The 11,593-nt window shown below is 42.9% G+C and overlaps 1 long non-coding RNA gene across 1 annotated transcript; it reads right to left on the bottom strand.

Moving 5' to 3' along the window:
* Positions 1-556: 556 nt before the first annotated feature.
* Positions 557-7,460, bottom strand: LOC123380876. Its single transcript, XR_006587221.1, has 2 exons — positions 6,227-7,460; positions 557-1,836 (listed from the first exon to the last, which is right to left on the bottom strand). It is a non-coding gene; the product is annotated as an uncharacterized LOC123380876 (long non-coding RNA).
* Between the last annotated feature and the right edge of the window lie 4,133 nt (positions 7,461-11,593).

Genomic DNA, 11,593 nt, shown 5'->3' with positions numbered 1-11,593 from the left:
CAGCCTAATTCTCCCCACTAATTATGGGCGGAGAAATGCTTGTACTCTCAGGAACATATCCAGAACATAATCCAGACCTGGGAATTATTGGGTTTTTTTTTTTCCATCTTCAAAGATATGAATTTTTATGAGCATTCTCCGCAAAGAAAAATTAGAAATACAGTCTCAGCCAACCCTTCCATATTGTGGCTCCTGTAACATACAAGCTCTAACTTAAACCAACAAAGATTTTACTCTGATAATGGAAATGCCTGCAGAACCTTCATTCGTGGGTTCATTAATGCTCCCTGGTGGACATCAGCTTCAATTAGGTATTTGGCTGAAATGGGATAGGGAGGTGTCGGTACGAAACGCACAGGCACGGAGACTTTAGCAAGTCAGAAAAAGCTTTTAGAAAGAGAACGTACATTAAAACACCTTCATGGAAACTTCTTTTAGTTTCAAACAATGAACAAAATAGGCATCTTGTATAAAGACATGTGAATAACCAATCAACTTGATAGAGACTAGATCCTTTTGGTACCACTTACAGATCAAAGGTGATCCAAAAATGGGCTCTGTTTTATATGTATTTTTATTTAAAGTAAGTGTTTAAACTGTACCTTTCCGACCAACAGGCGGTAACCCAATATCTACTGCTCTTGGGAGAACAGAGATATTTTGATGCTGATAGCAGCTTTTACCCCTATTTTAAGAGACTACAGTGTGTCCAATAAATGTGTGCTCTATGTAATGCATTCCTTGACACATACTACATACTAGGAGGGTTAACAATGCAGTCTGTCAAGTAGGATAAAATAATTTCGCATGATTTTATCCAGAGAGAAATACAAATGTATCAAATTGCTTTTTAGAGAAATGAAAGAACAAAATCAAACAAGCATGGCGGAATGTCCTCAATATTCCCAAACGCCTTAAAAGAGCCTTCTTGGAAAACACGTCTCGAGCTCACAGGGCTAGGATTCAAGAGTTGCTGGACCCCTTAGCCCCCTTCAGGGAAGTAATTAGCCCATTTGAAAAAGCCAAGTGGCGGGAAGAAGGATCCCCTAGGCCTGGAGCTTGCTAGCGAACGGCTGAAATTTCCCCATCTCTGCAGACTCCTTTCTCTAAAGGTCAGTAATCAGACTGCTGGCTGTGAACGCAGACTGAGGAAGTGTCGAGCACTGAGGAACAAGCTAGACTTTGCAGACACATACTCCCTCCCAGATCACTTTACCAAACACAGCTTACAAACATCTCAGCTCTGCCCCTACTTTTTTCTAGCCCTTTACTTTTGGTTTGGCTTTTCAAGACAAAGGGCAACCAGCTATGTTCTTGGATTTTCTGGCGCTCTTTTGGACCGAATACCTGTAAGGAAATGAATAAGCATTTTATGCTTCTCTGAAAGGTTTTCACTGGCACTCTTCGCGCCTCCCCTGATGGGCACATCTGCACACACACACACACACACACACACACACACACACACAGGCTTTGCTTGTCTCTGCTCCCATGGAAGTAACTCGAATCAATATGCAGTCCTGGTCCATCTCCTGTGTTTGCTGTTCAGGCTCCGTGTTCCCGTGCACCACCGCTCCTGGCCATTTTCCTCGTCTCTTCCATTCCCTCCGACAGCTGGGCAGACGTCCAAGATCTTTGCCATTTTCGTGGCTCAAGGAGTCTACCAGATAGTGTTCAGACGAGAGGGATGACCTCACAAGGAATTTATTTTTCCTTCTGGGTCTAAATTTTGTGAGTTGGACACAGGGCTGGTGTATTTTCTGACTCAAGCCAATGGAAATCAAGCGACTGGAGCAGAGGTGAAGGAGCTGACAGCTGTCTGTAGCTCCAGAGAACCTGTTCGAGGGAAAAGAAAAAGTTTAAAGTGGAATAGGTCTTCACCTGAAAATGTGACATGATTTCTACTCCGCATACCCCCACTGAACATGCTAACACAACACGTAAAACCGTAAACGCACCAAAGTCAATAAACTCAAAGTTATGGTTTTCACAGCAACCGTAACTCATGTGTCAGTAGCATTTTCCATTCCTGCAATAGGCGTTAAGTTGACCAGTCCAATGCAAATGCACAGCATGGCCAACTTAGCTACTGAGTTCCCTGACTTTTCTTGACATCTAGCCGTCAGACCCATCATTAGACTCTGTGTAAACGGCACTTGTCAAGTTACTGGCCAAAACCTCCTCCGTTCGTATTACTTTGACTGAAAAGAAGCACAAGCTCACAAGGTTAACCTCTCCTGGGTAATCCGGGGACTCGATGATTCTACATGCCCGTTAGCTCAGAATTCCCCAACTCGCATACCCACGTGGCTTCAAACCCCCGCGTGTGGTTTGAGTTTTATGTCTCAGTAAACATGTGGAAAAGCTGACGTTCAAGTGGCATGTTAGGATATTTGAGGTAGTTAAGTTGACTTGTTTATAGATCTTTGAAGTTTTATGGACTTCCCAAGTATCATCTCAAGCACTGAATTGAGTTTCACCAGGAACATTGGATATCAGTATTAGGCAAGTTCACAGTTTGTAGCCTGATACTTTAACTGCTTAGTAAATATTATAGTCTTTTTTTTTTATCAGTAGTGAGTTGGTAACTGATAACATTTTCAATGAGCTCTGACGTTTCTTTATAAAAGTACACAATCTCAAACCTAGATATTGAGTTCTGCCCGACGGCAGTAAAGAGGTAGCACGATTTCCACTGAATATCGCTTTTGTTTTTCCCTCATGAAGTAGCTACAAAGTTATAAACTAACTTTGGAATTCCTCCCTTCCAAGCCCTGGCTATATCCCAGGCCCATTTTACAGGTGGGTTGGCTAAGACGGCAAGAGGAATGATCCCAATGTGAGGGATCCTGGCAGGCGCACAGCCAGCCCATATGGCTTCTCTGAACGGAGCAGAAAAGGCACCCCTCCAACGAACCAAGTAGAAAAAAAAGTGTCCCCGTTGGGTATTCCTTTTTTAAAACATTTTTTTAACATTTTTTTTTTATTTTTGAGAGAGAGACAGAGTACGGACGGCGGAGGGGTAGAGAGAGGTGGAGACACAGACTCCGAAGCAAGCTCCAGGCTCTGAGCCGTCTGCACAGAGCCCGACATGGGCCTCGAACTCGTGAACCGTGAGATCATGACCTGAGCCAGAGTCAGACACGTAACCACCCCATCCCCGTTGGATATTCCAATTTAAGACACTCCTCCCTGATGACGCTGCCTCTTGCCATGGTGCAAGGCTAGGTAAGTGCAGCCGGTAAACCTTGGACGGATTCCCAAAAGTCAGGCACTTTTGCACAGGGCATTACCTGAACAGCCAAATACGGTGACACTGGTGATAGGAAATCCTCTCTGGCTAGGCTACACAGGTGTTATAACATAGCTCGACGTTGGGAACCAATCATGTCCGGGGATCAACTTGTTCTACAGCTTATGACTATATCACCTGGAGAACATCGCCTTATCTCTCGGGGACTCGGTCCCCTCGATTTGTAAAATTGACATCGTGATATCACCTCGCAGTTAGAAATGAATATGTGAAAAGCCCTTAGCCCGTATTGTGTTCAATTCTCTGCAGTCTCCCGGCACGGTCCCGGTGTAGGAGTCAGGGAGCTGAGGTTCTAACTTTCACTGTAGTCAAATGTGTATAACACTGTATAACAAATGTGTGACCTTAAAAATTGTCTTAGTATACTTTAATTCCTTAACCTTTACCTCATGGGAATATTGAAATAAGTGTAAGTGACAATGCTTGCAAAATAATTTCTTCTATACGACCGCGCTGTCTTTGAAAGTAATTATGTATATCTGAAGTCCTAAGGTGAGAAAAACAATAAATAGGATTACAAAATGGGTTTACTCAATGAAAGCGGGAAACAATCAGGGAAGATGATAATGGTAATTGCTCAAAAAGGAATAGTCTAGCTCATGTAGGCCAGGGTAGTGGTTTCTCAAGACAAAAATAACACTGCTCAGGCAATTCACTGCCGTTAGCTGGCTGCTTTTCACGTCTATTCCACTACACTGGAGAGAAAGTTCTCACTGAAATAGCTGATAAGTATCGCTGACATCCTAGGTGTGTTTTCTGCTTGGCTCCATAAGGATTTTCCCAGGATTCTCTCGTGGATGCTATAAAGCATTCCCGATGAAAATGACAAGATCGCAGGGCGCCTGGGTGGCTCCGTCGGTTGAGCATCCGACTTCAGCTCAGGTCACGATCTTGCGGTCCGTGAGTTCGAGCCCCGCATCGGGCTCTGTGCTGACAGCTCAGACCCTGGAGCCTGCTTCGGATTCTGTGTCTCCCTCTCTCTCTGCCCCTCCCCTGCTTGTGCTCTGTCTCTTTTTCTCTCAAAAATAAATAAACATTAAAAAAAAGATCAGATGCTTTGGGGCACCTGGGTGACTCAGTCGGTTGAGCGTCCGACTTTGGCTCAGGTCATGACTTCATAGTTTGTGAGTTCGAGCCCCACCTCGGGCTCTGTGCTGACAGCTCAGAGCCTGGAGCCTGCTTCTGATTCTGTGTCTCCCTCTCTCTCTGCCCCTCCCCTGCTCATGCTCTGTCTCTCTCGGTCTCAAAAATAAATAAAAACATTAAAAAAAATAAAACAAAAAAGAAAACAAGATCGCAAAGGGTCTCACATGCAGTGAAGGATGTTCTAGAAACATGGCCACGATCCTTGGTTGGGATACACATTTTACAGCTGGCGTCTTGATTTGAGAGTAGGAATAGTCAAGGGTCTCCAGAATTTCTGACTTACAAGAAAGGAGAATAAAAGAGGCCTAAAATTCCCCTTCTTTTCTGATATGATTTCCTAGGAACTTCAAAAGAGAGAGAGAGGTGGCTTTTGTTCGTGACCCCCTCCCCCGATCCATTCCACAGGCTGGAGACGGTGCTACTTATTTTAGGCCTCTCCAATCAATAACAATTATACAAAACACCTTCTCCTGTTTTCTCCTCCACCTTGAGATAGAAGAAGACAGATTGGAAATGGGATAAGAGTGGCTGACTTCAGAGACAAGACAGGGTCACCGAAGCAACCCGAGCATCTTATGCAATGTCAGCACGTTCACAGAGCAATATATACACCCCGTGCATATCTCTGGGGGCCCAGACGAGTGATAAAGTCCCAATGCCACCTTCTCTGCTCCTCCCAGCCCTGAGGGGTTCAAAGGTCAGAAATCTGTAGCTGCCTTGCTGATAAAGTCGTCCAGCTTATTAATTTAAAATGTCACTAAAAATAAATGGGATTCTTTTCTATATGTCACCCTCCACATGAGGTTTATATCACGAAAATATTTCAGCATTTTACTGCCTGGCTTTGGAACATGTTTCATGTTTGGAACTTAATTTTTTTTTTTTTTGCCTTCAACAAACTTTTGACTACTCAGGTATGACTGGCAGAACAGTAAGTATTAGGGAAGGAGACACTAATAGGATAATGATTGTCACACAGTCACACTCTGAGGGCTACAGGTACAAAGAGAAAGAACTTTTAAAAAACAGCTCTGTTCTCAGATGTTCACAGCATTGCGACAGAACGTAAAACGTATAAACACAATGCACTATGCTAAGGCCTAAAATAAAGGCAGGAGAGCAGAGTTTTGTGTGAGTCCCACAGTAGAAGGCCATAAACTCCCGAGGGGTTCAGGCAGGACGCTACATTAGAAGTGACATGTGACTATGTCCATTTGTAGGTACAGAAAGGGAATTGTTGCGATATTCTCATGTATTACAAACATATGTATTTGGTCTTGCAGATGATTCAGATGTATTTCTCACCTGTATTTGGTCTTCATGGTACCTGGCAAACAGCTCCCCAAACCCTTGGAAGCTTCTAAGGGTTGACAGTGACAAAGGTGTCTCTCGTTATAAGGTGACTTTTGTCCCCCATCTAAGGATGGAGGCAGATTGCCAGGGGGATCGACCGAGTGATTACGGGGTTGGAATTTTCAGTCCCATTCCCCTCAAGGAAGGGGAGAGGGCCGGTAGGTCGAATAAATCACCAATGGCCAATAATTTAACCCATCGAGACTGTGTAATGAAGCCTCCATAAAAACCCAAGAGGTCAGGCTTCAGAGAACTTTCATGCTGGCGAACACGCAGGCCCTTTCCCCACACCGTGCCCTGCGCAGCTCTTCCATCAGGCTGTTCCTGAGTTATACCCTTTTATAAAAACAGGCAATGTGGTAAGTAAAATGTCTCTCTGAGTTCTGTGAGCTGCTCTTAGCAAATGAACCAAACCTGAGAAGGGGGTCATGGGAACTTCTGATTCACAGCCAACAGGTAACAGCCCGGATTTGCGGCTGGTGTCCGAAGTCCACGGAGGGGCATCGTGGCTACCTCCAAAGGATAGCTGATTGGTCAGAAGTGTAGACTGCCAACCTGAAACAAGAGGTAAACTGAGGCAAAATCAAGTCACCAAAAGTTGACTTTCTTCAGGAATAGCAGTGGACTTGCAATAGGAGAACCATGTCCTGGGCAAGCCGCAGGCAGATCCTTTCAGGGTTTGGGGTGCGTTGTATTTATGGGTGAAGAGACCACAGAGGGAGACGGCCAGCCCAATTTCAAGCAGTAAGCTCATTGGCTGGAGGATGGGGGGAAATTCTTGGCAGATGTTCATTGGTCAAGAGCTACGTCTTGATCTGTCGTTCAGGCACTTAGGAAAAATCAGTCTCTCCCTTCTTAAGGTCGGTTCTTCTGAGGGTGCAGGCACGATACTCTCCATTCATGTCCTCTGGCTCCCTTTCAGATCGGTGGGCTTGTGAGTGGCATCTGAAGGAGGCATGGGGCTGTCTGATGGGACTCTGCCCCCAACGTGGGGAATCTGATGCTGTCTCCAGGTAGGTAGTGTCAGAATTGAATTGAATTGTAGGACACCCCACTGAGGTCACAGAGAATTGCTTCTTGTGGGGAAAAACTCACACACATTTGGTGACCAGAGCGTGAGAAGTCAAAGCATTCTTCTGTGAGCCGCGCGGGAGACTCACGGGTGAAAAACACAACAGGGAAGAACAGGGTTTTTTCCTACTCAGGAAAGAAAAGGCGGAGGTTTTTTCTGTGACATTACACACCGTGACCAAGTGGTTCCCCCCCCCTCCCCAGGTATTGGAAGGCTGGTTCAACATTCAAGAAACAAGAATTGATTCAACAATCAATTAACATAATGGACGACTAAAGAAGAAAAATCCTGTGACTGTATAGATAGATGCAGAAAAGTCATTTGATGAAATCAAACCTGAAGGTGATTCGTGACAAAATTTCTCAGCAAACTAGGAATAAAGAGTGACTTCCCCAACTTGCTCAAGAACAATTACAAAAGACTCAGCTGACCCAACATCATACTTAGTTGTGAAAAAATATGAGTGTTTTGCCCTTCAAAACAGGAATAAGGCAAAGATGCCCCTTCTCTCCACTCTTATTCAACATAGTACTTGGCGCCTGGGTGGCTCAGTTGGTTAAGCGTCCGACTTCGGCTCAGGTCATGATCTCACCGGTTCGTGAGTTCGAGCCCTGCGTCAGGTTCTGTGCTGCAGCTCGGAACCTGGAGCCCGCTTTGGATTCTGTGTCTCCCTCTCTCTCTGCACCCTCACTCCCGGCTTGCACTCTGTCTCTCTCTCTCAGAAACAAATAAACATTAAAAAATTTAAAAAAGCAACAACATTGTACTGGAAATCCTAGCTGATGCAGTAATACAAACAAAAGGAAATAAGAGGTATACAGATTGAGAAAGAAGAAATAAATCTTCCTTTGGCCACAGAGGAGATGATTGTCTATGTACAAAATCACAAAGATCTGACAAAAAATAAAAAAAATAGCTCCTAGATTTTAGCAGGGTCATAGGATACAAGGCTGACATACAAAAGCACATTGTTTTCCATACCCCAGCGATAAACAGTTGGAATTTGAAATTGAAAACACAGTATCATTTACATTAGCACCAAACAAACAAACAAAAAACAACAACAAAAAAAAAACACCCTGAAATGCTTAGCTATCCATCTAACAAAATACATCCAGGATCTAGATGCAGAAAACTACAGAAGTCTGATGCAAGAAATTAAAGAAGTTCTAAATAAAGAGATAGTCAATGTACGCATATAGGAAAACTCAATGTTGTCAAAGTGCCATTCTTCCCAACTCGAGCTATCAATTCAATGCAACCCCCCTCAAAATATCAGCAAGCTATTTTGTGGAAAGTAACAAAGGGACTCTAAGTTTTACAGGCAAGGCAAAAACCCAGGGTAGCAAACAAAATCCCGAAGACGAACAAAGTCGAGGATTGATGCTACCCTTAGTAGGACTACCGTAGTAGGACTACCCTTATCAAGACTTAGTATAAAGCTATAATAAGCAAGACCAAGTGGCACTGGCAATAGAATAGATATAGGTCCCTTCACAAAGGAGCAAAGACGGGTCAATGGCAAAAGACGGTCTTCTCAGTAAACAGTGTTGAAACAATTGGACATTCAGACATGACAAAATGTGTATCTACGCACAGACCGGTTCCTTGAACAAAAACTAGCTCAAGATGGATCATACACTTAAAGGTAAAATGCAAAACTACAAGACTGCTAGAAGATCGCATAAGGAGAAAAATCTAGGTGATCTGGGATCTAGCAGTGAGCTTTTAGAGACTCTAAAAGCACGACACATGATAGGAAAACATAGACAACCTAGACTATTAAAATTAAAGCCTTCTCGGGGCACCCGGGTGGCTCAGTTGGTTGAATGTCTGACTTGTGCTCAGGTCATGATCTCACAGCTCATGGGTCTGAGCCCCACATCGGGCTCTGGGCCGACAGCTCTGAGCCTGGAGCCTGCTTCATATTCTGTGTCTCCTTCTCTCTCTGCCCCTTCCCTGCTCGTGTTCTGTCTCTCTCTTTCTCTCTCAAAAATGAACAAACATTAAAAAAAAATTAAAGACTTCTCTGCAAGAGACGCCGCTAAGAGAATAAAACGAAAAGCCACGGACTGGCGGAAGATATTTGAAAAACATGTACCTGTAAAAGATTTGTGTCCAAAACACAGTCTTAAGATCTGACTAGAAGAAAACAAACAAACCCATTAAAGATTGGGCAAAAGATTGGACCCACCACCTCAACAGAAAAGACAGGTGAATGTCAAATAGGCACATGGGAAGATGTTCCACGTCATTTGCCAGTAGAGAACTGTGAATTGAAACAATAATGAAATAGCACTACGCACCCACCAGAATGGCTAAGATGCCAAAAAATTGACACTCTCGGATGCTGGCGAGGGAGCAGGGCCACAGGAGCTCCTACTCACTGCGGGTGGGAATGTGCCTCCCACCACTTTGGAAGACAACCTTTCCGGCACTTACAAAGCTTAACCTAGTCATAGCATACCATGAAGCATCTGTTTGGACAAACAAATGGTAGTACATCTGTACGATGGACCATTTTTCACCGATAAGAGGAAAAGGGCTATCAAGCCACGAGAAGACATGAAGGAACCTGCCCTGCATTTGCGTGTGAAAGAAGGAAGGCTTGAAAGATTGTCTGTAGTGTGTGGTTCCAGTTATATAACGTCCTGAGAGGAGGCAGGACTGTAGAAAGAGTGAAGAGGTCAGGGAGTATAAAGAGAGTGGGGAGGGAGGAATAAGCGAAGCGTAGGGTGTTTTTAGGAAAGTGAACTGTTCTGTATGATACCATCATGGTGGACATACTACGACATTAGGCAGCTGTCCAAACCTGCAGAACTTCGCAACACAAGGAGTGAACCTTAATGTAGGCAAGTCTAACAGTCACCCAGGAGGTTGGGGGATTCAGGAAAAGACTGGAGACTGACAAGAGAACCTAACTATATTGCAGACGTAGGAAATAATCTCAGGGAAGGCAACAGGAAATGGCGCCGATCCAAATGACTCTGGAAACAAATGGTAGGACAGAGGGCAGAAGGAGCTGCATGTATTAGCAGAAATACATGCATTTCTTTGCTCTGTCTGCTGAGATTGCCGAAAAGAAATGCCACCCTAGTAGCGACAAGCATACCTAGCACCCAAATCCTGGTTTCTATGATCATTTTTTACTAAAAATATATATATATATATATATATATATATATATATATATATATGTGGGTCCTTAGAGAAATGGCTGATTCTAGGACTGGGGCGCGAAGTACACAAAGTAAGCCTGAGGCATCTTAGAGTGCCAGAAAGTAAGTGCTCAAAAACATAAAAAAAAAAAAAGAATCCGCAGCGATGGGGCTATATCAAAAGGGCATAGGAGCCACAGCAAGAGTTCCTAATGACCAAAGCTAGAACAATTTAACACACAAAATAAATAAATTAGTATTGAATCACACCCAAGGAATAACATAAATGTCCCTCCGTCCAGAGGGATATAAGTAAATGAATGAAAGAATTAATCAATGAGGATGAGACACATCTCCGGGGCAGAAGGACTCCAAATAAATTATGTATCTCCTCCACTCAAAAAGAGGGTAAGTCTAACCTCCTACCCTCTGCCAGGGTATGCGGTGCCTAGCCACTTCTTTCCAAAGAGTACAGTACAGGAAGGGGAAATAAAAGAGTAACTTTTATTTATTGTATATAACAGTGGAGAAGCCCGACAAACACTACTGCAACCAGATGGTCAAGGTCAATATTAACTCTCCTACATCGTGCTGACAGTACGGACTCTTGATACGATGTGATGGCAATGGCTCCTTATCCCTCTGATCTTCCTCCTAAAAACACAGAGCCGTAGTCTAAACATGAGAAAAATATCAAACAAATTCCAGTAGGGGGGATATCCTATAATATACTGACCATTACTTCTCAAAACTGTCAAGGTCCTTAAAAACAAAGAAAGTCTGAGGAACGTGACAAATAAGCAGAGCTTAAGGAAACATCATAACTAAATGCTTTGTAGTATTCTGGTGAGATCGTGAAACAGAAAAAGGATATGAGATAAAATCTGAAATCCAAATAAACCTCGGACTTCAATTAATAAGAATATACGTCATCATGGTATATTATACAAATATTGCTTTTTTAATCATAATAAGTGTACCATACTAATGTAAGATGTTAAGTAATAGAATGAACCGCGTATGGCTGGTGAGTATACGGGAATATTTGAGTATATCTGAAATATTTGTTCAATTTTTCGGTAAACCTAAAACTGTTCCCAAAATAAAGCCTATTAATAAAAAGGCACTACTATTAACAATAGTGTCAAAATACTTTTACGATTTTCTATTTACATAAAAATATCTGTACAGAAAATATGAAATGCTCAGGAATAAATTTGACACAAGATGTGTAAGACTTGCTCACTGAAAACTACACAACAGTGATGAGAGAAATTAAAGACCTAAATAAAGAAAGAAATACCATTGTCAAGGGTTGTAAGACCCAATTACTAAAACCCAAGCTTCCATAAATTAACCCACAGGGGCAAGGCTTCTCCAATCAAAATTTCGGTACGATTTTGTAGAAATAGAATCAACCTGATTCTAAAACTTATATGAAAATGCAACAATCTACATTAGTCAAAACTACTTTGAAAAGAACAAAGTTGGAGCACTTACACTACATGATATGAAGATTTATTTTATATCTACGCATTATCAAGTCAACAT

The sequence above is a fragment of the Felis catus genome, chromosome A1 (genome assembly GCF_018350175.1).
Source record: "Felis catus isolate Fca126 chromosome A1, F.catus_Fca126_mat1.0, whole genome shotgun sequence".
NCBI classification, from domain to species: Eukaryota; Metazoa; Chordata; class Mammalia; order Carnivora; family Felidae; genus Felis; species Felis catus.
Note: the sequence above shows the minus strand (reverse complement) of the source record. Positions and strands in the feature narration are given on the sequence as shown.